The 26,844-nt window shown below is 44.3% G+C and overlaps 1 pseudogene; it reads left to right on the top strand.

Annotated features, from left to right (window-relative positions):
• Positions 1-3,161: 3,161 nt before the first annotated feature.
• LOC100758875 overlaps positions 3,162-26,844 on the top strand; it is a 52,940-nt pseudogene continuing 29,257 nt past the window's right edge.

Here is a 26,844-nt window from a genome sequence, read left to right as displayed (position 1 = left end):
CTGGAGGAAGTTTAAATGAAACATTGTTTCAGATCCTTTCAACTAGCAGTTTACAAAGCCTACTTCGTGTAAATTCATGAATGAACTTTCACATTATCCTGGTCAGCAAAATGCGGTACTGCTTAAGGCAGTGTCCAAGTAAAACTTAGAAAAGGCAGATACGAATTAACAAGCTGTACTAGTGCTTCACTACACAAACTACCTTAGCGGTTGCAGTCTTTCACACTTAATATCGACACTGCTTAAGTGTGCCCGCTCACAAAAACTTTATCCATTTTATGGCACCATGCTTGTGAAGTGCCCAGCGATTTAACCTAAGACGCACAGGCAGACAACAACAGAAAATGGCCCAGGACGTTATCTCAACTGTCAATCAAAAAAGTGCAGTACTAGCACACAGCCAGGTGGACATTAAGGTTTTTGGTACAGAAATCTAACCCCGGCACTACCACGTGTACTGTTCCTTTGTCAAGGGCTGGTACCAACTTTCACATTCAAAGCGGAAGGAAGCCTTTTTTAATGCTTCGTACAGAAGTTTACTCGCTATATAATGTAAACGTGTCAAAAGAAAGGAACGAACGAGAGCCTATTCTCCAAGGAAACGCGGCGCCCACCAGCCCCAAGCTTACAATTAGCACTCTCGGCCCTTCGCAGCTCCTGCCTACCAGAAAATGCGCTTCTCCAGGGCCTAGAAGATGTGTGATCGTACCAAAGGCCTTGCTCTGTGCGACAGACTTCCCACCCTAACCCAGGCCAGTTAACTCCCTCTCCGCAGAGCCCATCGCCGCTAGCCCGCAGCAGCGCTGCCTTTGCCTCCACCCGGCAGTCTGCTGCACGAGCCCTGACAAACCCGGATAGCCCCGATCAGGGAGGATGGAAGCCGATGCAACCCAAGAGCCCGCTTTACCCCTGCCTTACCATGGCTGCGCTGGGAACGGAAAGAGACTCGCCTTCTTCCGGCGAACGAAGAAATTAGGGTCGGAGGCTGCGCGCGCCGGAGCCTGGGATGCTCCGCCCAGCCTCAGCCTTTCCCAGAGGGCGGGGACTCTCTCTTGCCATCTGCTGGTAGGAGGTCAGAGGTCCAAAGCTGGGAAACCGAGGTTGAGAGAATCTCCAAATGTTCCCTAGCTGGTTCCCTGCCTCCCGCTTCTTCTCTATGTGCTGAGTGCCTTTCCAGGCTGAGTGGAGAGTGCTAGGAATGCCCAGACCAACCGCACCAGACCTCTGCCTGCAAAGTGAATGCTCCTCCAGATGTTTGGGTGATAAAAAAGATACATTTTAATACTTGATACTTTTCTTATACATGGTTTCCTCATCTTCCAGAATTCCTGAACCAGTGAGTCAGCCCCATAGTAAGAGATAGGTAGAGTCAAAGGTATTTTCTCTTTTGCTTTTGTGCAGATTTGATGAGGCAAATAGATTCTCCGGGCTGAGAGGGTAGGATATCTGCTTGAACCTGGCACCCTGCCCATTCATTCCTGTATAAGGCATTTGGTACTATAAGGGAAGAGAGGGAACATTGGAGAGTGTCTGGTTACCTAGCCAGCATAGGTCTGTTTTCCTACTTTGAAGCTGTAGTTCATTCTCCATTTCCTGTTCTGAAGGAACAGAACCCTCTCAGTTAGCTGTGACTTCCCCCAGGTGGGTGAACTCTGCCCATCCTAAACCCCAAAGATCCAATCCCTTTAGACTATTATGAAGGGAGAATTTTTCCCTCCCCTCTCCTCTCTTCCTCCTCTCTGTCACCCAATGTGTGTGTGTGCATATGTGTAATTATATAATCATATATATGATTTATTGGAATTAGTGGCTGCTGGGGAGGAGTCATTTTTGCATATGTACATATATGGATAAAATATGCACATATATGTGATATATATATATATATCTTTTGAGATAGAGCCTCATTATGTAACCCAGGCTAGCCTCAAATTCATGATTCTTCTGCTTCAGCCATCTGAGAGTTGGGTGTACAGTCACGAACCCACCACAGTCTGTGTAGTTTGTTGTTGCTGTTGTTCTGTTGTGTTTTGGAGACAGAGTCTCTCTAAGGTTGGCTTTTAACCTTTGGATTCAAGCAATCCTCCTACCTCAGCCTATCTCATGCTGAGACTACAAGCGAGCAGACTATATATGTATTTATTTTTAATTAAAAAACTTTATTTTATGTGCATTGGTTTGAAGGTGTCAGATCTCCTGGAACTGGAGTTACAGACAGTTTGTGAGCTGCCATGTGGGTGCTGGGAATTAAACCCGAGTCCTCTGGATGAGCATCCAGTGCTCTTAACTGCTGAGCCATCTCTCCAGCCCCTTATTTTTAATTTTTGAGACAGGATCTTGTAGACAGGCTAGGCTGGCCTCCAATTCCAGATCATCCTGCCTCATTTTAGTAAGTGCTGGGATTAAAGGCATGTGCCACCACTTCCCGTCGCACTCCCCTTTCTTATCCCACTTGTGCTCCCTCTGGAACCCTCCTTCTGCCTAACACACCCCCTTTGTACTTTAATGTATTTTTTTTGGTTTTGGAGTAGTTTATTTGTTTGGGACAGGGGCTCCCTATATAGCCCTGGCTGGCCTGGAACTCATTATGTAGACTAGGCTGGCCTAGAACTCATAGAATCTGTCTGCCTTTGCCTCCCAAGTGCTAGAATTAAAGCATGCATGCACCACCACACTTTGCTTTCTTTCTTTAGGAATTTACTGACGTATCTGGGTGTAGTGGCACAAGGCTACATAGTGAGACCCTAGGTCAAAAACAAAACAAGAAACTCCACAAAACCCAAACAAACAAAAAGCCCACTGAATTTAAATTCTACTTGCATGTGCATAGGTATGGGCTGATCATGGGCAATTTAACAGTGACTACATCCCTGAAGAAAAATGACTCTTCAGTAGCCATTAACAGAAAATAACTCTCCAAATAAGGATGGCGGCCTTACGAGCCCCTCCCCCATTCCATGCTGAAATGTTAATGCCTGGATCTTTCACAGGTCTTGGGCCGGAAACCACAGATGCTGGGGTCGGAGTGTGTGTGTGTGTGTGTGTGTGTGTGTGTGTGTGTGTGTGTGTGTGTGTGTGTGTGTGTGTGTGCTATTGTCCCGTTTCAGTCAGAGAGATCCACTTTTTGGAGGCTGGCTCTTTCAAGACTGCCTGTGGACTCCATGATTCCTCAGCTTGAAACTGCCACAAGCAGCCCAGTCCTCTTCATGGTACAAATCCCACTCCTCGACTTTAGGGATGCCTACCGCTCTGCTCTCTTGGCCTCTGAGAGCTGCCAGACCTCTTGGGTACTCCTCAGACAGGGTAAATAGCTCATTCTCCTTACTCTAAAACTTAACTACACATTTAGCTCAACAGGCAGGAAGGAGTAATTGTCTTGCTTGCTCTCTGCTAAGCTGAGCATCCCCAGGACAGAGTTGTCCTAACTCATTCAAGCAGACCCTTCACCACTGATGGAGAACTTGGCACTTCATCCAGCACTTGGTAAATAGCTGCTTGTTATGGTGGGAGCTTTACCGCAGTCCCTGGCATCCATATAGCCAAAGAGTCTGGGATGTTGTGGTAGAAGCTTTACCCCAGTCTCTGGCATCCATATAGCCAAAGAGTCTGGGATGTTATGGTGGAGGTTCCACCCAAGTCCCCCCTCCCTTATCTCCATCCAAACCCTGCTGCATCTCAGAAAGCCCGCCAAAAGATAACCCCTCCCCCAGAGATACTCCAGACCACTCCCACAAAGAATTTAAACTGCTTGCCCTCAGAAAATTGATGGGTGATTTTCCGGTTTCTCTTTCCCATCTCCTCTTGGGGGGCTGGAAGATCATCTGGGACCGTTGTATCTATTAAATGTGGGCCTTTCCAAATTGGTTTCATTTGGTCCGATTTGGATTGCTGCGTCAGTGCAGAAACTTTTCACTGCTGAATGGATAAATTGAGTCAACAGCCTGCTCATCTTGCCATCCTACTATATTATTCCTCCCACTGTGGGTCAGAGCTCCTGACTCAACAGGTTCCATTTTACAGATCTCTGTCTGTGTGTTCTCTTTACCATTAGTAGTCTGCAAAGGAACAAAAGAAAAATGTTTTCTTAGCTCTTCTCCATGAGACTGTTATGTAGGAAGGAAAGGAGTCTTTGCTTAAAACTAAGGCAACTTCTATAGTAAATTCTGTTATAGCTCATTATTGGAAAGAAGCGATTAAGTTGGGCATGGTGTCACACACTTGTGATCTCAGCACTCTGCAGTCTGAGGCAAGCAGGAGGATTATGAGTTTGAGGCCAGCCTGGGCTCTACGGCGAGACCTTGTGGCAAGAAACAAACAAAACTGTCAGGGGCCATTGACCGGAAGGGGGCGCTATACAGGAAATGGAGGGAATGAGACAAGGAAGGTTGCATGCTTTTAGTCTTGGGCTCGCTGTGAAGGGAGAGGTGTGGCTATCAGGAGTCAGGGAGGAAGGTCAAACACTGTGGAACACACCTGTAGTCTTGGCACATGGGAGGTGGAAGTAGGAGAACCAAGAGTTCAAAGGTATCCTTGTCTGCTTACCAAATTCAAGGCCCACATGCATTATCTGAAAACTGACTCAAGAAAAGCAAAAAGAGAAAAGAGGCAGGAGTTGATCGAGTGAGGGATGACCATGGGATTTCCATTTAGAAAGGACAGAAGAAATGGCTGGCCAGAGCTCTACTCTAGTTTAAGATCACACAGTCCATTAGAGATGAACGGCCTGATCTCTTGCTGGATGTTGCTTTATTTGTTTTTATACCACAGCTTGTCAAAGGACTTGAGGGAATCAAAACATCCTTTTCAGTATTTTCTCTTCTCTTTCAATTTATATTTATGCACAAATAACATTATAACAATAATAAAGGGAATTTGGAACGCGGTAAGTAAATTGCAAATAGTACCTCCCCAAACACCCTAAACACATCATCTGTTTGCATTTGTTCCCTCTCCTGTTCCTTTTCTGATCAGTTTGTGTACATGCATACTTTTACATAATTTTAGTCCTAGCATACAGACCATTTGTATTCTGCTTTTATTATATTAGGAACACATTCTGAGTTACTACATAATTTCCATAATTATCATTTTAACAGCTGCATCATATTCCACAAGGGGTTACCCCATAATTAAGAAAAGTTCTCTATTGTTGAACATTTCGTTTCCTTTTCTTTACTTCTTTACTTTTTCTTTATTAGGACTTTTGCTATGGTGTACAGCTTCTTTCAATAGCTATTTCCTTCAGTTGGGTTATTGCCTTAGAATAAATACAGGGCTAAAGGAATTGATCAGTGGTTTAGAAAATGTACTACTGGGGCTGGAGAGATGGCTCAGAGGTTAAGAGCACTGAATGCTCTTCCAGAGGTCCTGAGTTAAATTCCCAGCAATCACATGGTGGCTCACAACCATCTGCCCTCTTCTGGTGTGCAGGTATACATGGAAGCAGAATGTTGTATACATAATAAATAAATAAAATCTTAAAAAAGGAAATGTACTATTGTTAAAAGTTTTTTTTATTTGTTTATATATTTCCTGTGTATTGGTGTTTTATCTGCATGCATGCCTGTGTACTAACTACTTGAATGCCTGCTGCCCTCAGATGCCAGAATTGGGTATTAGGTTCCTTGGGATTAGAAGGTGAAGACAGTTGTGAGCTACCATGTAGATTCTGGAAATCTAACCTAGGTCCTCTTGTAATAGTAACCAGGACCTTAACCACTGAGCCATCTCTCCAGCTCAGTATGTACTGCTGTGTACTAGAGTTCAGATCCTAGTACCCACGTTGGGTGGCTGACAACCACCTGTAGCTCCAGCTGCAGGGGGACATTCCAATGTTTCTATAAGGCACAGCACTCAAGTGCTTATATATACACACACATAATTAAAAATAATAAATTAAAAATAAAGCAACCAATAAATAAGTAAAGAAAAATCCATTCTTTCAACTGCCATTTATTTTTTGTTTGTTTGTTTTTTGAGACAGGGTTTCTCTGTATAGCCCTGGCTATCCTGGAACTCATTCTGTAGACCAGGCTGGCCTCGAACTCACAGATCTACCCAGTGCTAGGATTAAAGGTGTGCACCACCACTGCCTAGCTTCAACTGCCGTTTATTGAATGCCTACTCTGCGTCAGAGGGATGGTGAGATGACCAAGACCCAGCTCTTGCTTACAAGGAGCTCACATTTTAATGGTAGAAACAGGGGAAGAAGGGAATCTACCGGAGAGCTGGCAGAAATGAGCTGGTGGTGGAAGCAAGTTGGATCTTGGATTGCACTTCAGCCTGGAGGTACAAAAAGGTAGAGCCCACTGTTTCATGAACCATAGCAGCATGGAGAAGCCACGGTCAGGGTTATTGCAGCCATTCAAGTAAGAAAGAGGCCTATGAAACCCAGATCTGTGACTGTGGGCCTAGAGAGGCAGGGAAGATTCAAAGGACATTGCAGATGAAATAATGACAGGATCTGACTGGGAAGTGATGGATGGCAGGGGAGGTCAGTGAGGGGCAAGGAAGTAATTAGTGTGATTGCCTAGTTTCTGGTTTGTTGTATTTACCTAAACCAGGAGGCAGCAGAGCAGCATGCTTGGGGAGAAGGGCAAGGAGGTCTTTCTGTGTGGGACCGAGGGTAGAAGAACCCTTAGCTAGGGGGTATCTTATACACACAAGCCTGAACTTAGGTGTGCTATCTTGGCCAGAGGCTTGATTCAGGACTGCTATATCCATAATGTGTTCATGGGAGTGACTGGCAATAACCAACCATTAAAAGGGAGCAGTGGGTCTAGGGATGTGGTTCTGCATGTGTAAGGCTCTGGGTTCTATCTTCAGCACCACAAAACAAGCCAGGACCCAAACAAGGAGTACTGTGCTAAAGTTTCTGGAATTTCTTTGAGTAGCATCTGTGCATTGCTAAGAATGGCTCCCAGAGGAGCTTTGCAATTCTACCACACTGATGCCAGCTCTGTAATTGCTTCCTTTAAACTTTTGCTAATGTAATTTGTTTTAATTTGCACTAAAAAACCACGCTAGTGATGTTAAACGTTCTACCAGATACTTGTTTACTCATTCCATTTTCTCCTGTGCAGAGTGTCTCTGGCCGTTTACCTTTGGGAAGCGTGGGAGGGGCTTGGTCTATTTTCATGAGTTCTTTATGAACTACAGAAGTAAATCTTTTGTCATATGTCAGCCTTCAAGCTCAAATATCTACTAGATAGAAGATTCTTAGGCTTTTGTTTTAAAACAGTCTTACTATGTAGTCCTGGCGGGCCTTGAACTCACAGAAATCTGCCTGCCTCTTTCTCCACTTGTAGTTCTATCTTAAAAACATATTTAAGCCGGGCAGTGGTGGTGCATGCCTTTAATCCCAGCACTCAGGAGGCAGAGGCTGGCAGATCTCTGTGAGTTTGAGGGCAGCCTGGCCTACAAAGCTACACAGAGAAATCCTGTCTCAAAAATAAAAACAAAAAATAATTTAAAGTCTTTATCAGTTTAGGATTGGCAAAGAGCAATTTTAAAAATAATTCATTTATTTTTATTTTACATTCATTGGCGTTTTGTCCACATATATGTCTGTGTAAAAGTGTCCGATTCCTTGAAACTGGAGTTACAGACAGTTGTGAGCTACCATGTGGGTTCTGGGAATTGAACCCAGGTCCCCTGGAAGAATAACTAGTACTCTTAATCACTGACCCATCTCTCCAACCCCAAAAGAGTATTTTTGTATTATATTTTGTGTTGTGATGTTTAACACAGTTAATATTTTGTCTATTTTTAAAAAAATCATTTATTTGCCAGGTGGTGCATGCCTTTAATCACAGCACTTGGGAGGCAGAGGCAAGTGGATCTCTCTGAATTAGAGGCCAGCCTGGTTTAAAGAGTTCCAAGACAGCCAGAACTGTTACACAGAGAAATCTTGTCTCAAAATACAAACAAAAAATCATTTATTTGTTTTTATGTGTACGAGTGTTTTGCTGCAAAAATATCTGTGCACCATAGGTGTACCTGATGCTCATTAGAGGCCAGAGCAGGGTGACAGATTTCCTGGAACCTGAGTTACAAACAGTTGTGAGCTGCCATGTGGGTGCTGGAAATCAAACCTAGATCATCTGGGGAGCATCGAGTTTCCTTTAACTGAGTAATCTCTCCATCTCTCCAGCACCTCTTTTTTTGTGTGTGGGGGGTTTGAGGCAGGGTTTCGCTGTGGCTTTGGAGGCTAACCTGGAACTAGGTCTTGTAGACCAGGCTGGTCTTGAACTCACAGAGATCCACCTGCCTCTGCCTTCCAAGTGCTAGGATTAAAGGCGTGTGCCCTCACTGCCCGACCCATTTGTCCATTCTTAATTGTAGCATTCAGTGGCATTAAATCCATTCACAGTTTTGTGCAGTCATCACCACTGTCTATTTCCAGAATTCTTTCATCTTCATACACAGAAAAGGTATCCATTAAGTTCCTGTTACCTCTTTTTCTGGGACACAAAGAAACTCCACCTACACTTCCTTTCTTTTTGTATCTTGTATTCTCTGACAACTTTGCGTGTGTACACAAATGCATCTTGATCACGTCACCCTCCAGCTCCCCCTTCCATCACCTTCCACACCCACCACACCTCCCTTACCACCTCAAGTCCTTTCCTTTGAGTTTGTTGTTGCTGTTGTTGTTTAAACCACTGATTGTCTGAGTCCAGTTAGTACTGCCTACTGGAATTTTGGTTGATCTTGTTGGCTTGCTCTTGTGTAGGCAAACATAAGGGCTACATAAGTGCTGTGAGTCTATAAGGACAACAGCCATGTCATACACATGCATTCACAGCACTTTCCCCCTCCCTCTGCCTCTTGCATTCTTTCTGTCTCCTCTCCCATGTTGTTCCCTTAATCTGGGGTAGGGATTGACATAACTGCCCCATTTAGAGCTGTGCACTCAGCATTCACTTATTCTAAGCACTTTGGCCCAGTTAGGAGTTCCTGAATTAACTGCTGCCCACTGCAGAAGATGATTCTCTGGCCAAGGTCTGAAAGCAGCACTCATCTATGGGTATGAACATAAATGTTTACAAGGCAATTTGAGAACATATCTGTTTAGCAAAACAACACTTCATCCTGTAGGGCATATGACCTCCTGAGCTTTTCTTTTGTTTTGAGACACAGTCTCACCGTGTGTCCCTGATTGGCCTGAAACTCACTATATAGACCAGATTGGCCCCAAACTCACAAAGATCCACCTGTCTCTGCCTCCTTAGTACTGGGATTAAAGGCACGAACTACCACACCTATTGCCATTGGTTTTTGGCCAAGATTACAGTACCAGGCATGCACTCTTTCCTGTGATACAGGTCTCAGATCCAATCAGAAAATAGTTTGTTACCCCAATAATCCTCATGCTTCTGTTGCATCAATGGTAACATCTTGCCTGGTAGGTTTGTATTGCAGTATTCAGGATTCACCAATGGGTAAGCCCACTGATGACTGCAGTTTGCTGCTATGGAATCTAGCCAACAGGGAGGAATTGTCCAGGTTAGTTCCAGCTTGATTTCTTTTTTAATAAAAAATTTTCATTTATTTTACATCTTAATCAAAGTTCTAAAGGAATACTCCTTAAGACTAAGGAAGCAACAACTCAGGATCCCTGAAACTGAGCAGATGCACTAAGCTCCTTCCTCTCCAAGGTTGTGTGAGCAATAAGGACTGTTGAGGAGATAAGATCAGTCAAGCTATCTGAAAGAGGTAGACCAGCAGAGCTGCATAGAAGACACTGTGACCTGTCTGAACTGCCTGTAAGTCCTACAGTTTGTTCCAGGCTTCCAGCTTTCCTGAAGCTTTTCACTCATGCTGGAGTGGGCTTTTGGTGATGCAGCTGCCTTTGAGTCATTCTTGTTACTGTGAGTAATCCCCCACCCATGTGCCTGGAACCCCAATAAATTCATTGGTTCACCAAATGGGACTTTGGTGGTATCCTTAATTTGGTCTGTCATTAGTTTCTGTACTGGCTAGTTTTATGCCAGCCTGACACAATCTAGAGTCCTCAGAAAGGACAGCCTCAGTTAAGAAAATGCTTCTATATAATTGGGCTGTAGGCAGGCCTGTAGGACATTTTCTTAGTTAGAGACTGATAGGGGAAGGCCCAGCCCATGGTGGGTGGTGTCATCCATGGGCTGGTGGTGCTGGGTTTTATAAGACAGCAGGCTGAACAAGCTATGGGAAAGCAAGCCAGTAAGCAGTACCCTTCCATGGCCTCTGCATCAGCTCCTGCCTCTAGGTGTTTGCCCTGCTTAAGTTCCTGTCCTGATTTACTTTGATGATGAATTCTGGTGTGAAAGTGTCAGCTGAGTAAGCCCTTCTTCCCCAAGTTGTTTCTGTCATGGTGTTTCATCACAGCAATAGACACCCCAACTAAAACAGTTCCCTATCTGAGGTGAATAGACAGTCCCAGGAATGGTGTCACACAACACATGGCAAAAGTCTATGATGTTTTGGGGGCCGTCTGTGACCAATAACTCAGAAGAAAGTATCTTAGAGCTGGCACTAAGATTTTCATTTAATAGCCCATGTCTTCGGGAGAAGCATTGTTCATCCATGCAGAGTACCTGTGTGCAAACTCCTTTAGAAAATTATATACTCTGGGTGGTGGTGGCGCATGGCTTTAATCCCAGCACTTGGGAGGCAGAGGCAGGCAGATCTCTGTGAGTTCGAGACCAGCCTGGTCTAAAGCGTGAGTTCTATGACAGCCAAGAGTACACAGAGAAATCTTGTCTTGAAAAACCAAACAAAGAAAGAAAATTATATATTTCGATTTAAAATTTTATTCTTGTTAAAAATATTTTTCATGCAGTATGTTTTGATCATGGTTTCCCCTTCCCCATCCTCCTCCCAGATTCTCCCCACCTTGTTACCCTCCCAGCTCCATAACTTCTTTCTCTTTCTTTGGAAAACAAACAGGCAAACAAACAAAAAAAAAACCCAAGAATTAAAAAAAATAACAAAGAGAAAGCACAAGAAACAACAACAACAACAACAACAACAACAACAACAACAACACACACACACACACACACACACACACCAAACCTATAAAAATACAAAATCAAAAACTTTAGTATACAAGCAAAAGACCAGTAAGATAAAATTTCCAAACAGTAATATAAGACAATAAATCTACAAAAATACTATTGAGTTCATTTAGTATTTATCATCTACAGCTGAACATGGGGCTTACCTTGAAGGGTAGACGAACACACTATAATATACCTAGTGAAACTCCATTGGAGAAAACTAGTTTTTCCTTTGCAAGTGGGTATCAGTTGAAGGTTGAGAGCCCATTTCTACTTCCCCCTCTCAGCACTACAACCCTGTCTGACTTGAAACTGTGCAGACACCAAGCCTGCTGCACAGATTGTATGAACACCATGTGTTCATATGTGTATCAGTCCTGTTATTTCTGGAAGAAAATGTTTCCTTGGTATCATCTAACCCCTCTGGCTCTTAGAATCTTTCCACCTCCTCTTCCACATACCTCCCTGAAACTTGAGGGCAGGAGTTGGATGAAGACATCCCACTGAGAACTGACTCTTTAAAAGTCTCTCACTCTCTGCACATTGTCCAGTTGTGGGTCTCTGTGTTAGTTCCCATCTACTGCAAGAGAAAGCTTCTCTGATGATACCTGAGCGAGACACTATTCTATGAGTACAGCAGAATGTTATTAGGACTCATTTTATTGCTACATTCCCTTAGCAGAACAATTGCAATTGGTTTTCCCTTTGACACAGGGCCTATCTAGTCTCAAGTTCTTGGCCACCTGAACAGTGTTAGGTGTTCCATCTCATGGGGTGGGCCTTAAATCCAGGCAGAGAGTGACTGGTTGCTCCCATTTTGTACCATTCCTGGTGCTGGAGTTTCATTTGGTATTAAAAGATGTCTCCCCCATTATTTAGTGACTCTGTTTGAATTTCTTTCATATGTGTATATATTTTAAGGAGCTTCTGCAATAGTAGCTTTCAATATGACCTCTCAAATGGCCCTTAGTGTTAGTTGTCCTTCCCAATATTCCCTTCCTTTGTCACCTCTTCACTCCCTTTCTCCGTTAATCCTCCTGCTGTAGTCTCACCCCTGTCTCTCTGTAACTATATTCTAGTTCCTTTTCCTTGAGAGGTCCTTCCTCCCCCCACCTGCAGTTTCTCACTCTTTGTCTAACCCCCACATGTAAAACCAACACAGTATATTTGTCCTTTTGGATCTGGGTTACCTCCCTCAGGATGATTTTTTTTTTTTAGCTCCATCCATTTACCCGAGAATTTCATTTCTTTTTGAGACAGGGTCTCTCTACATAGCCCTGACTGGCTTGGAACTCACTACGGAGACCAGGTTTGTCTGGAACTCACAGATATCTGTCTGTTTCTGCCTCCCCAGTGCTTTAATTAAAGGCACGTGCCATCAAGCCTGGCATGAATTTCATTTTTTTTTTGAGACAAGGATTCTCTGTGTAGCTCTCGCTGTCCTGGAACTCTCTCTGTAGACCAGGCTGGCCTCAAACTAAGAGATTCGATTGCCACTGTCTTCCCCAGTGCTAGAATTAAGGGTGTGTGCCACAACTGCCTGAATTTCATTTTTCAACATCTGAATAATATTCTATTGTGTAAGTGTACCAAAGTTTCATCATCCATTCATCTGTTGATGGATATCTAGGCTGTTTCCAATGTCTGGCTATTATGAGTAATAGCAATGAATATGGATTAGCAAGTGTCTTCTGTAGTGCAATGTAGACTCCTTTGGGTATATGTCCAAGAGCAGTATAGGTGGATCTTGAGGTAGATCTGTTCCCAGCTTCCTGAGGAACCACCATACTGATTTCCATAATGACTATACAAATTTGCATTTCTAACACCAATGAATAAGGGCTCCCCTTTCCCTACATCCTCACTAGCATGACCTACCATTAGTTTTATTGATCTTGGCCATCCTGACTGGTGTAAGATGAAATCTCAAAGTAGTTCTGGGGGCAGACCTATGGGCCTGCCAGGCCCCTGGCATGGCGCTGCGTAGGCACCCGCTCAGAACCAGGATTGAAAGTCCAAGATCAGGATACTGGGGGTTCAGCAAATGGCGGCCTCAGGAGCTGGGGCTGTGGTCACCTCCCTCTTCATGACACTTCTGGATGTGTTGAAGGTCCGCCTTCAGATTCTGGAGTCTCTTCTACACCAAATCTCCCTCTACTCTACAATCCCCAGGGAAGTGCCTCCTATACTGCAATGGTGTCCTGGAGCCGCTGTACCTGTGCTCTAATGGCACTCTCTGTGCCAACTGGTTTCAGGATCCTACCCGATTCACTGGCACCTTGATGCCTTTGTGAAGATAGTGAGGCATCAGGGCACTAGGACCCTGTGGAGCGGCCTCCCAGCCGCCCTGGTGATGACTGTGCCAGCTACTGCCATCTACTTCACTGCCTATGACCAACTCAAGGTTTTCTTGTGTGGTCCAATCCTTGACCTCTGACTTCTACGCACCCATGGTGGCTGGTGCGGTCGCTCGCATAGGCACTGTGACAGTCATCAGCCCCTTGGAGCTTGTGCAGACCAAGCTACAGGCTCAGCACGTGTCATACCGGTGGCTCAGGGGGGCTGGCGCTCACAGTGTCTTGGCTGGGGTCCCACAGCCCTTCGAGATGTGCCCTTCTCAGCTCTGTACTGGTTCAACTATGAGCTGGTGAAGAGCTGGCTGAATGGGCCAAAAGACCACACATCTGTGGGCGTCAGCTTTGTGGCTGGTGGTGTCTCAGGAATGGTGGCTGCCACCCTTATGCTACCCTTTGATGTGGTGAAGACACAGCGACAGATCACACTGGGAGCACTGGAGGCTGTGAGAATGAAGCCCCCAAGAATTGGTTCCACCTGGCTCCTGCTTCGGAGAATCCAGGCCTAATCCCGCCCCAGGGGACTGTTTGCAGGATTCCTCCCAAGAATCATCAAGGCTGCTCCCTCCTGTGCCATCATGATCAGCACTTTGGCAAAAGTTTCTTCCAGAGGCTGCCCCTTTCTTTGTATCCCCTTTTATGTTTGTTGAAGATTGGTCCCGAGGAATCAAGATCTTGGGCCAGGCCCTGTCTAAAGCTGATGACCTTCTGTGCAAAAAAAAAGTAGTTCTGATTTGCATTTCCTTGATGACTAAGGATGTTGAACATGACTAAGTATTTTTCAGCCATTTATGAAATGGCTTTTGATTTTATTTCTCATCTTTTGAGAACTCTCTGTTTAGTCCTGTACCCCATTTTTTGAGGCAGTATTTTTCTGTGTAGCCCTGGCTGTCCTGGAACTTGCTATGTAGACCAGGCTGGCCTCGAACTCACAGAGATCCTCCTGCTTCTGCCTCCTGAGTGCTGGGATTAAAGGCGTGCGCCACCACCGCCCAGCCCTGTTTTCTTTTTTTTTTATTAATTTTTCTTTAAACTAAAAACAATCTTATTTTACATGCCAATCCCAGTTCCCTCGCCCTCCTGTTGTACCCATTCCCCCCAACATCTCCCCAATCCCACTCCCCATCCACTCCTCAGAGAAGGTAAAGCCTCCCATGGGGCATCAATAAAGTCTGTCACATCATTTGGGGCAGGACTGAGGCCGCACCCCTACCCCCCCCCCCCCATCTAGGCTGAGAGTACCCCTCCATAGGGAATGGGCTCCTAAAGCCCATTCGTGCACTAGGGATACATAATGGTTCCACTGCCAGTGGCCCCATAGACTGCCCAAGCCCCACAACTGACACCCACGTTCAGGGGGCCTGGTTTGGTCTTATGCAGGTTCCCCAGCTGCCAGTCTGGGGTCTGTGAACTGCCACTTGCTCAGGTCAGCTGTTTCTGTGGGTTTCTCCAGCCTGGTCTTGACCCCTTTGCTCATCACTCCTCCCTCTCTACAACTGGACTCCAGGAGTTTGGCTCAGTGCTTAGCTGTGAATCTCTGCTTCTAGGATGTCATAAAAGGTAGTCATCAATCTCATTATCGGCATTTAAGGTAGCCTCTCCACTATTGCTTAGATTCTTAGATGGTGTCATCCTTGTGCATTCCTGGGAATTTCCCTAGTGCCAGATTTCTTTTCTTTCCTTTTTTTTTGTGCCAGATTTCTTGTTAAGCCCATAATGGCTCCCTCTATCAAGGTATCTCTTTCCTTGCTCTCCTTCCTGTTCTTCCCTCATATTCTCCTCCCGCCTCCCCTTATCCCCTCTTCTCTATCCTACCTCTTTTTTTCTTTTTTCGAGACAGGGTTTCTCTGTGAAACAGTCTTGGCTGTCCTGGAACCCACTCTGTAGATCAGGCCTGCCTCTGCCTCTCAAGTGCTGAGACTAAATGTATGCAACACCACTGCCCGGTTTATTAATTCTTGTTATTCTGTTTTAATTGTGTGGGGTTCCCCTCCCCCTTTGATTTATTGGTCTGGGATTGTTATTTCTTGTGTTTTCTTTGGTGTGGTTAACCTATTCAGATTGAAGTTCTCCTTCTAGTGCCTTCTGTAGGGTTGGTTTAGTCAGTACTATTTAAATTTGATCTTTATTGTGGAATGCTTTTCTTTCTCTGTATATCATGATTGAAAGTTTTGCTGGATGTAGTCTGAATAGGTATTCTGGTCTCCCAGAGTCTGTAAAACATCCATCCAGGCCCTTCTGCCTTTAGAGTCTCCATAGAGAAATCAGTTGTTATTTTTTTTTGGGGGTGGACTGCCTTTACACGTTACTTGGTCTTTTCCCCTTGCAGCTTTTAAAACATAATATTGTATCTATTATAATATAGATAGTATACATTATATATATATATATATATGTGTGTGTGTGTGTGTGTGTGTGTGTGTGTGTGTGTGTGTGTGTGTGTACATTGGCATTTTGCCTGTATGTATGTTTGTGTGAGGGTGTCAGATCTTGGAGTTAACAGAGAGTTGTGAGCTGCCATGTGGGTGTTGGGAATTGAACCTGGGTCCTCCGAAAGAGTAGTCAGTGCTCTTACCCGCTGACCCATCTTTCCAGCCCCTCCCTTGCAGCTTTTAATATTCTCTCATTGTTCTGTACATTTAGTGCTTTGATTATATGTGGTGAAGGGAATTTCTTTTCTAGCCCTAGCTATTTGATGTTCTGTATGCTTCTTGTACCTTAAAGGGCACCTCCCTTTTCAGACTGGGAAAATTTTCTTCTATGATGTTGTTGAAAATATTTTCTGTTTCTTTGATCTGAGTTTCTTCTCCTTCCTCTATTCTTATTATTCTTAGAGTTGGTCTTTTCATAGTGTCCCAGATTTTTTGGATGTTTTGTGCCTGCATATTTTTAAGTTAAACATTTTCTTTGACCGAGTTATCCATTTCTTCTGCCTTGTCTTCATGCTTGGCATTCTCTTGTCCATGTCTTATATTCTGTTGGTGAGGCTTACCTTTAAGGTTTTTGTTTGTCTTCCTAAATTTTTCATTTTCAGTTTTAGCTCAGTTTGGGCTTTCTTTAGTTTCTAATTTCATGTCTTGAACCATTTTTATTATTTCATTCCACTGTAGGCAGGGTTTTTTCTGTGTCTTTGCAGCTGTTCCCAAATAACCATTCAGAGACTTATTATTAATTACAAATGCTCATCCAATAGTTTAGGGTTGTCTCCAGGCAGCTCTTACAACTTAAATCAACCTGTTTCTATTAATCTATGTGCTGCCCCAAGGCTCTTTTACCTCATTTGTGAACTTCCCATGTTGCTTCTTGTGTGTTTGGCTGGAGACTCCTCAGACTCTGTCCTTCTTCTTCCCAGCATTCTCTCTGCCCCGAAACTCTTGCCTAGCTATCAGCCAATCTGCTTTTTATTAACAATAAGAGCAACACGTCTTCACAGTGTTCTGAAGGATTATTCCACAGCATTCCACTGTATGTGTTTTTGTATATTTCACTAAGAGATTTATTCATATCCTCTTTAAGGTCCTTGAACATATTCATAATAGCTATTTGAAGTCCTTGTCTTGTGCTTGCATTTCTCAGAGCCTATTGTAATAGTGTTACTGTGTTCTGGTGGAGGCATATTGTCTTGGATGGTAATGGTTGTGCTTTGTGCTGGTGTCTGGGCATCTGAGAGGATGACTGAGGTGATCCTAGGTGTTGATATCTGGTCTTGTCCTTGTTGGGTTAGTGTTCCATTCTGTAACACAAGTTCTAATAGGTCTTAATAATAAAAGCCCACAGTCAGATATTATGGGGTAAAAGCTGAAAGATCAGAGAAGCAGAACAGCCAGCCACTAGAGCTCTTACCTCTGCAGAATCCTCACACTGAAAAGAGACTGAGTTCCTGTCTCCTCCCATCTATATTCCTCTCTCTACCTAGCCATCTCCCTTCCTGTCTGTCTGTACAGACCTCCAGACTTCTATGGTTAGCTAGTAGCTAGCTCTACTCTCTGATCTTCAGGCAAGCTTTATTTGTTAGAGTATAAACAAGTTATTACCACGTCCTTGGTTTTTGTTGCCCTCTTTGGATCTTAGGAAACTGTGGTGACTGTGGGTTACATAGTAGAGAGTGCTTCTGCAAATTGATAGGTGGCAGAGAGGAATAGAGGTGGGCTAGGAGAAAAAGCCGAGAGGTACTGGAGGAAAGAGCTAAGGGGATCCTGTCCACATTAAGAGGTGGAGTTCCCAGGGAGTTGGAGGTGTGGTGGGAAAAGGGGGGGTCCTGCAAGTAGGTTGCAGTAAAGCAAAGAATAATTTAGAGAGACAGCAACGAATGGGCTGGGGAGACCCTAGGTTTCGATCAAAAAATTGTTGGAGTCTCCAGTGTATGAAATTGAGCTGGGAGGAAGGGCACTTGTAAGCTGGTTGTTCCGGGCTGAGGTTGCGAATGGAGACATCATAGTGAAAGACCGGAAGGACAGTGTGATTCACCTACTTGAGTCCCTGCCAGGTGTGGCCACTTTGGGGTCCTGGTAGAAAGTGTTTCTGACTATGGGGGTGATGCTAAGAAATGGGGCTAGGCTAGAATGGGGGTGATGAGAAGGTCTGCAGGAAGGAGAAACGCTGGTCCAGCACCAAGGTTTGATGGAGTCCCCTCAGGAATGGAGGTAGAGTGGGGGGAGAGGCACCTGAGAGAAGACTGTTAGAAGGCTGTGGGTGAGACAGGAGTGACAGTAATGGAAGACAGGAAGGAGAGTAAAATTCCCTTCCTGAGTTTCAGCCCTGTGTGGCCACTGGGGGGGTCCCAGGTAGCGTGTGCTTCTAGCTATTGATGACTGACATAAATGGGAGTACCCTGGAAGGGAGTGCTGAGAGGGTTCACAGGAAGGAGGAAAGCTGCTCCAGCACCAAGGTTTGGCAGTGATGAAAGACAGAAAAGTTTGAAAATCACCTACCCGAGTTCCAGTTTGGTGTGGCCACTGGTCTATATTTGTATATTTTTGTTTTTATTTTTCACTTTCCGGTAAGTATTTACTGACTCAATTACATGTAAGTTGCAAAGAGGCTTCTGCTTGCACGTTGGTCCTCTTGTCTGCCTTGTCTGTCCTTGGTCTATAGTTTCTTCGCAACTATAGGCCAAGTCATAGGTGATGGCCCCTTCATTGACTACATAGCTCTTAGTTTAATGAGCAGAGATAGACAGACTGGCTCCTCACACTTTCCCAAGAATCTTGGTTGTAACCTGTAGAAGGAAAGCTTTGTTGTGTATACCCAGTGACAGAACAGTGTCTGAGGTGGAAGGCTTCTAGCCCCAGACCCAACAGGGCTGGGGGTGAGACTGGGTGAGATTGAGATGGAGGACATAAAAGAGAGTGAAAACTACCTACCTGAGTTCCAGTGGTATAACCATTGGGGTACACATATATACATATATATTTTTTGAGACAGAGTTTCTCTGTGTAGCCCTAGCTGTCCTGGCACTTGAACTCACAGAGATCTGCCTGCCTCTGCCTCCCGAGTGCTGGGATTAAAGGCATGGGCCACCAACACCCGGCCTTACATGTATATATTTTTTCCAACTTATTTTATTTGAATTAGAAACAGGATTGTTTTATATGACAATCCCAGTTCCCTTCTCCCTCCCGTCCTCCCCTACCCCCCTCAACTAAAACCTTATCTGTCACATATCTTTTCTGCTCCCCCTGGATGGTGAGGCCTTCCATAGGGTGTCATCAGAGTCTTTCGTTTCCTTTGGTATAGGGCCTAGGCCCACCCCCATGTGTCTTGGCTCAGGGAGTATTCCTCTATATGGAATGGACTCCCAAAGTCCACACCTATGCTAGGGATAAATACTGGGCTTCTACAGGAGTTCCCATAGATTTCTGAGGTTTCTTCACAGAAACCCATGTTCCTGGGGTCTGGATCAGTCCCATGCTGGTATTCCAGCTATCAGACTGGGGACCAAGAGTTCCCGGATGTTCAGGTCAGCTGTTTCTGTGGGTTTCACCAGCGTGGTCTGGACCTCTGTGCTCTTCACTGGTCCTTCTCTGAATCTGGGTTCCAGTTCAGATTGGTGATTAGTTATGGGTGTCTGCTTCTACTTCCACCAGCTGCTGGATGAAGGCATATAAGTCAGTCATCAATCTCATAATCAGGGGAGGGCATTTAAGGTAGCCTCTCCTCCATTGCTGAGATAGTTAGCTGGTGTCATCTTTGTAGATCTCCAGACATTTCCCTAGTGCCTGATTTCTCTGTAAACCAAAAACGTCTCCCTCTATTATGATATCTCCATTCTTGTTATCGTGTATTCTTCCCCTGACTCAAACTTTCTGCTCCCTCATGTCCTCGGCATCCCTCTTTTTCTCCCCTTCTCATTCTCCTAGCTCCCTCGCCCCTCTTCCCGTGCTCCCAATTTGCTCAGCAGATCTTGAACCTCTCCCCTTCTTCAGGGGACCATGTATGTCTCTCTTAGGGACCTCCTTGTTTATTAGCTTCTTTGGCAGTGTGGATTGTAGGCTGGTAATCCTTACTCTATGTCTAAAATCCGCATATGAGTGAGTACATACCATGTTTGTCTTTTTGTGATTGTGTTACCTCGCTCAGAATGGTTTCTTCTAGATCCATCCATTTTCCTGCAAATTTCAAGATTCTATTGTTTCTTTCCGCTGAGTAGTACTCCATTGTGTAAATGTACCACATTTTCTCTATCCATTCTTTGGTTGAGGGGCACCTAGGCTGCTTCCAGTTTCTGGCTATTACAAATAGTGCTGCTATAAACATTGTTGAACATATGTCCTTGTTGTATGAATGTGCTTCTTTTGGGTATATATGCCTAAGAGTGGAATTGCTGGATCTTGTGGTAGACTGATTCCCATTTTTTTGAGGAGTCGCCATACTGATTTCCAAAGTGGCTGTACAAGTTGGCACTCCCACCAGCAGTGGAGAAGTGTTCCCCTTTCTCCACATCCTCTCCAACATGAACTGTCATTGGTGTTTTTGATTTTGGCCATTCTGACAGTAGTAAGATGGTATCTCAGAGTTGTTTTGATTTGTATTTCCCTGATGGCGAAGGATGTTGAACACTTTATGTGTCTTTCAGCCATTTTAGATTCCTCTATTGAGAATTGTCTATTTAGTTCTGTACCCCACTTTTTAATTGGGTTGTGTGGTGTTTGGGGGACTAGCTTCTTGAGTTCTTTGTATATTTTGGAGATCAGTCCTCTGTCAGATGTGGGGTTGGTGAATATCTTTTCCCAATCGTGGGCTGCCGTTTTGTCTTACTGACGGTGTCCTTTGCCTTACAGAAGCTTCTCAGTTTCAGGAGGTCCCATTTATCAATTGTTGATCTCAGTGACTATGCTACTGGTATTATGTTTAGGAAGTGGTCTCCTGTACCAATTCCTTCAAGGGTATTTCCTACTTTCTCTTCTAATAGGTTCACTGTAGCTGGATTTATGTTGAGATCTTTGATCCATTTTGACTTAAGTTTTGTGCAAGTCGATAGGCTTGGGTCTAACTGCAGTCTTCTACATGTCTGCAACCAGTTATCCCAGCACCATTTGTTGAAGATGTTCTCTTTGTTCCATCGTATAAATTTGGATTGTTTGTCAAAAGTCAGGTGTTCATAGGTGTGTGGGTTAATATCAGGGTTTTCAACTCTATCCCTTTGGTCTACCTGTCTATTTTTGTGCCAATACCAAGCTGTTTTCAGGACTATAGCTCTGTAATAGAGCTTGAAGTCAGGGATGGTGATGCCTCCAGAAGTTCCTTTATTGTATAGGGATGTTTTGGCTATCCTGGGTCTTTTGTTTCTCCATATAAAGTTGAGAATTGTTCTTTCAAGGTCTGTGAAGAATTGTGTTGGGATTTTGATGGGGATTGCTTTGAATCTGTAGATTGCTTTTGGCAAGATTGCCGTTTTTACTATGTTGATCTTACCTATCCAAGAGCATGGGAGATCTTTCCATTTTCTGGTATCTTCTTTAATTTCTTTCGTTAGAGACTCAAAATTCTTTAATGAAAGTTTTTATTTATGTGTATATGGTAATATGTATGCGTGTGTGTGTGTGTGTGTGTGTGTGTGTGTGAGAGAGAGAGAGAGAGAGAGAGAGAGAGAGAGAGAGAGAGAGAGAGAGAGAGAGAGAGAGAGAGAGAAAGAGAGAAAGTCCCTGTGGAGGCCAGAAGTGGTATCTGATTCCCTGGAACTGGAATCACAGGCAGGTGTGAGCTAAGCTATCTAATGCTGGGAACTGAACTTAGATCCTCCATAACACCAGTAAGCACTCTCGACCATTGATCCATTTCTTCAGTCCCTAAATTGTACGTCTGTCTGTCTGTCTGTCTGTCTGTCTGTCTGTCTGTCTGTTTATCCATCCATCCATCCACCCACCCACCCACCCATCCACCCACCCACCCACCCATCAATCTATCATTTTTTGAGACAAGGTCTCTCTGTGAAACCCTGACTTTACTGGAACTGGACATGTAGATCAGGGTGGCCTCTAATTCATAGAGATACACCTGCCTCTGCCTCCCAAGTTTTTGGATTAAAGTACTGAACCACCTCACCCAGCATCTAAACTGTACTTTTGTTTGTTTGTTTTTTCAAGATAGGGTTTCTCTGTGTAACAACCCTGGCTGTCCTGGAACTTTCTCTGTAGACCAGGCTGCCCTCAAAGGCACAGAGCTCCATCTGTCTCTGCCATCTGACTGCTGGGATTAAAGGCATGGGCCACCACCACCTGGCCAACTCGTATTTTTAAGTAGTTTACAAAGTGTCAGGTTTGGGGGATGGAGAGATGGCTCAGCAATTACAAGAACATCCCTGAATTTAGTTTCTAGAGCCCATGTCAGGCAGCTCACAACTGCTTGTAATTCCAGCTCCAGGGGATCGGACACCTCTGGCCTCCTTGGGCACATGCACTAGCATGCACATACACACAGAGAGGCACAGATATATACACACAATTAAAGATAATAGCTCATAAATTTTTTAAGAAAAAATTTGGCCTTGAGAGATGACTCAGTGGTCAAGAGCACTGGGGACTCAGGTTCGATTCCCAGTATGTAACTCTAGCTCCAGGGGCTCTGAGTACTCACTGGCTTCCACAGACACTCTGTGCACGTGGGGTCCAGAAATCCATGCTAGCAAAACACCCCACACATAAAAATATATAATTTTTTAAAAAATAAAAGTAGTGTTTCCATAAGAATTTTTCAAACATCCCTAATTTTACTTAACCTATCGCCACCTCTTCCTCTCCCTTGACATCTTGCCCCCAACTTCCTTCCTTTCCCTTTCTTTCTTTCTTTCTTTCTTTCTTTCTTTCTTTCTTTCTTTCTTTCTTTTTTTCAAAAGACAGGCATTTACTATGCATTTGGTTTTGATCCTCCACCTGCCTCAGTCTTCTGGATGCTGAGCTTATAGATGTGTGCCACCATGCCTGGATTCTGTCTCTGTCACTTCGTCCTGTTCTAAATATCTCAAATAGGTAGAATTATACAACATTTGTCCTGTTCTGTCTGCTTCATTTCCTTTTGAGCAATGAATCAGGGTTCATTCATGTTGTAGTATATGTCAGGATTTTATTCTTTGTTAGGGCTGAATAATATTCCATCATATGTACAGGCCACAGTTTCTGCTGATGAACACTTAAGTTCTTTCCATGTTTTGGTTTGGTGGAGAATGGTGCTATGGACTTTGGTACACAGCTATCTGGTTGAGATCCTGCTTCTAGTGCTTTGGGGTGTATTGCTAAAAGTAGAACTATTGACTTATGATGATTTTATGCTTAACTTTTTAAAAGATTTTATTTATTTATTATGTATACAGTGCTCTGCCTGCATGTATGCCTGCAGGCCAGAAGAGGGCACCAGATCTCATTACAGGTGGCTGTGAGCCCCCATGTGGTTGCTGGGAATTGAACTCAGAACCTCTGGAAGAGCAGTCAGTGCTCTTAACCTCTGAGCCATCTCTCCATCTCCCTATGCTTAACTTTTGAAGTACTGCCATTCCCACCAATAATACACCGAGGTCCATATTTCCTCACAGCCTCACTAACACTCATTTTCCTATTCTTTTGTGGTGCTAGAGATGAAAGCCAGAGCCTTACACCTACTAGGGAAATGCTCTACCACCAAGCTACATTCCAGACAATTAGGTTTTTGCCTCCCAGTGCTGAGAATCAAACCCTGGGTCTTTCCCATGCTATGGGAGCACCATGTCACTGAGTCCCAGTCCTGGCTCCTGTTTTCAAGCATTGTTACACTAACGGGTGTAAAGTGGCATCTGTGGTATTTTTTCTCATCTTTTCTAGTTCCTATTTGTAGTTTTGATTTGCGTTTCTCAGATGAGTGATTTTGAGAATCTTTTCCTATGTTCATGGGGCAGTTGTATTATGTCTTCTTTGGAGAAATACCATGTCAGTTGCTTTGTTTTCTCTTTTTGTTTTTGTTTGAGACATAGTGTGGCAATGTAGCCCTGGATAGCCTGAAATGCACTATATAGCTGAGGCTGGCCTCAAAGTTTAGCCATTCTCCTGCTTCTGCCTCTGAGTGATGAAGGTACAGCATGCCTTGAGATGCTCTAGCCGTGTCCAAACTGGGTTGTTTGTTGTTATTCTGGGGTTTTAGGAATTCTTCATAGATTTTGGATATTTATTCCTTATCAAATATGATAACTGATTTGCAAGTACTTCTATTCTGTGGAGTCTTTCTTCTTCTTCTTCTTCTTCTTCTTCTTCTTCTTCTTCTTCTTCTTCTTCTTCTTCTTCTTGGTTTTTCGAGACAGGGTTTCTCTGTGTAGCTTTGGAGCCTATCCTGGCACTCACTCTGGAGACCAGGCCTGCCTTGAACTCACAGAGATCTGCCTGCCTCTGCCTCCCGAGTGCTGGGATTAAAGGCATGTGCCACAAAATCCCAACGAGTCTTTCTTCTTTATTACACCAGTTACATTTTAATGACACACTATTTTTTCTTTTACTGTCTGAAAAAGCCAGTCTTTTTTTTTTTACCTTTTGTAATAAGATGAATGGTGGTATTCTCTCTCTCATCTCTGTGTGTGGGGGGAGGGAGAGAGAGAGGGAGAGATAGATAGATAGATAGATAGAGCCTCACCCCTTGCTTTGTAGTTCAGGCTAGCTTAGAACTCATGCTCTTTCTGTGTCTATCAAGTGCTAGGATCACAGGTGTATGCCACAGCAAATTGGTTTTTCTGTCAACCTGATACAAGCTGAAGTCATCTGGAAAGAGGGAACCTCAATTGAGAAAATGTTTCCATCAAATTGGCTGGTAGAAGAGTCTGTGGTGACACTTTTTTATGATTGATGTGGGAAGAGGGCCCAGGCCACTGTGTGTGGTACCATCACTGGGCAGGTAATTCTAGGAAAGGTAGCTGAATGTGAGCTTGGAGAGCAAGGCAGTAAGCAGCATTCCTCCAGGCTCTGTGCTTCAGTTCCTGCTTCTGGGTTCCTGCCTTGAGGTCCTGTCCTGACATCTCTTCATAATAGATGGTAAGCTGTAAGGTGAAATACACCCTTTCCTTCCCAAGTTGCTTTTGGTCATGGTGTTGATCAAAGTGATAGACAGCAAACTAGGACAGTTACAATGTTCTGCACTCATTGTGTCTTGTATTTTTGTTATAGCTAATGATGCTCAATTATTTATGTTTTATTTTTCAAGATTTATTTTTTTATTTCTTTTTATTTTTTGGTTTTTCGAGACAGGGTTTCTCTTTGTAGCTTTGGAGCCTACCTCCTGGCACTCTCTCTGTAGACCAGGCTGGTCTCGAACTCACAGAGATCTTCCTGCCTCTGCCTCCCGAGTGCTGGGATTAAAGGCATGTGCCACCAATACCCAGATCAAGATTTTTTAAATTGGTTTTATTAGTTCAAATTAGGAACAAGCTTGCTTCACATGTCAATCCCTTCTCCCTCTCCTCCCCCACCCTCTTACCCCCTACCTTTCACCTCATCCACCCTCTACTTCCCAGGCAGGGTAGGGCCCTCGATGGGGGCTCCCCAAAGTCCACCACATCATCCTGGGCCAGGCCTAGGCCCTCCCCCATGTTTCCAGGCTGAGAGTGTATCCCTTCATGTGGTTTGGGCTCTCAAAGTCCCTTCTTACACCAGGGAAAAATACTAATCCACTACCAGGGGCCTCCTAGAGTGCACAGGCCACCTCATTGACATCCATGTTCAGGGGTCTGGATCAGTCCTGTGCTGGCCTCCTGGACAGCAGTCTGGGGTCCATGTGCTCCCCCTTTGTTCAGGCCAGCTGTTTGTGTGAGTTTCACCAGCCTGGTTCCCACCCCTTTGATCTTCATTCCTCCCTCTCTGCAACTAAGTTCCAAAGTTCAGTTCAGTGTGTATCTGTGGGTGTCTGCCTCTGCTTCCATCAGCCACTGGATGAGGGCTCTAGGATGACACAAAAAGTAGTCATCAGTCTCATTATAAGGGAAGGGCATTTAGGTTATCCTCTCCACCACTGCCTAGATTGTCATTTCGTGTCATACTTGTAGGGAAATCTCCCTAGTGCCAGATCTCTCCTCGGACCTATAAATGGCTCCCTCTGATATGGTATCTCTCATCCTGCTCTCCTCTATTCTTCCCCCAACTCAATATTTTTTCTCCTCCATTTCCTCTTCTCCTCCTCTCATTCTGGCAGCTCCCTCTTCCCTACCATCATCCTCCCAATTAGCTCAGGAGTTCCTGCCCCTTCCCATTCTCCGGGGATCATGCATTTTTCCCTTAGAGTCCTTCTTGTTTCCTAGTTTCTTTGGTGAAGAGGATTGTAGGCTGGTAATCCTTTGCTCTATGTCTAAAATTCATATATGAGTGAGTACATACCATGTTTGTCTTTTTGTGATTGGGTTACCTCACTCAGGATGGTTTCTTCTAGTTCCATCCATTTGCCTGTGAATTTCAAGATTCCATTTTTTTTCTGCTGAGTATTGCTCCATTGTATAAATGTACCACATTTTCTCCATCCTTTCTTCAGTTGAGGGGCATTTAGGTTGCTTCCAGGTTCTGGCTATTACAAACAATGCTGCTATGAATATGGTTGAACATATGTCCTTGTTGTATGCATGTGCATTCTTTGTGTATATGCCCAAGAGAGGAATTGCTGGATTTTTTTTTTTTTTTGGTTTTTCGAGACAGGGTTTCTCTGTGGCTTTGGAGGCTGCCCTGGAACTAGCTCTTGTAGACCAGGCTGGCTTCGAACTCACAGAGATCCGCCTGCCTCTGCCTCCCGAGTGCTGGGATTAAAGGTGTGCGCCACCAACGCCCGGCTGAATTGCTGGATTTTGAGGTAGACTGATTCCCATTTTTCTGAGCAACCACCATACTGATTTCCAAAATGGTCTTACAAGTTTGCCCTCCCACCAGCAATGGAGGAGTGTTCCTTTTTCTCCACATCCTCTCCAGCATAAATTGTCATTGGTGTTTTTGATTTTAGCCATTCTGGCCAGTGTT

Source organism: Cricetulus griseus, chromosome X, assembly GCF_003668045.3.
Source record: "Cricetulus griseus strain 17A/GY chromosome X, alternate assembly CriGri-PICRH-1.0, whole genome shotgun sequence".
Taxonomy (NCBI): Eukaryota; Metazoa; Chordata; class Mammalia; order Rodentia; family Cricetidae; genus Cricetulus; species Cricetulus griseus.
The sequence above is the reverse complement of the archived record's forward strand: the minus strand, read 5'-3'. Positions and strand labels throughout refer to the sequence as shown.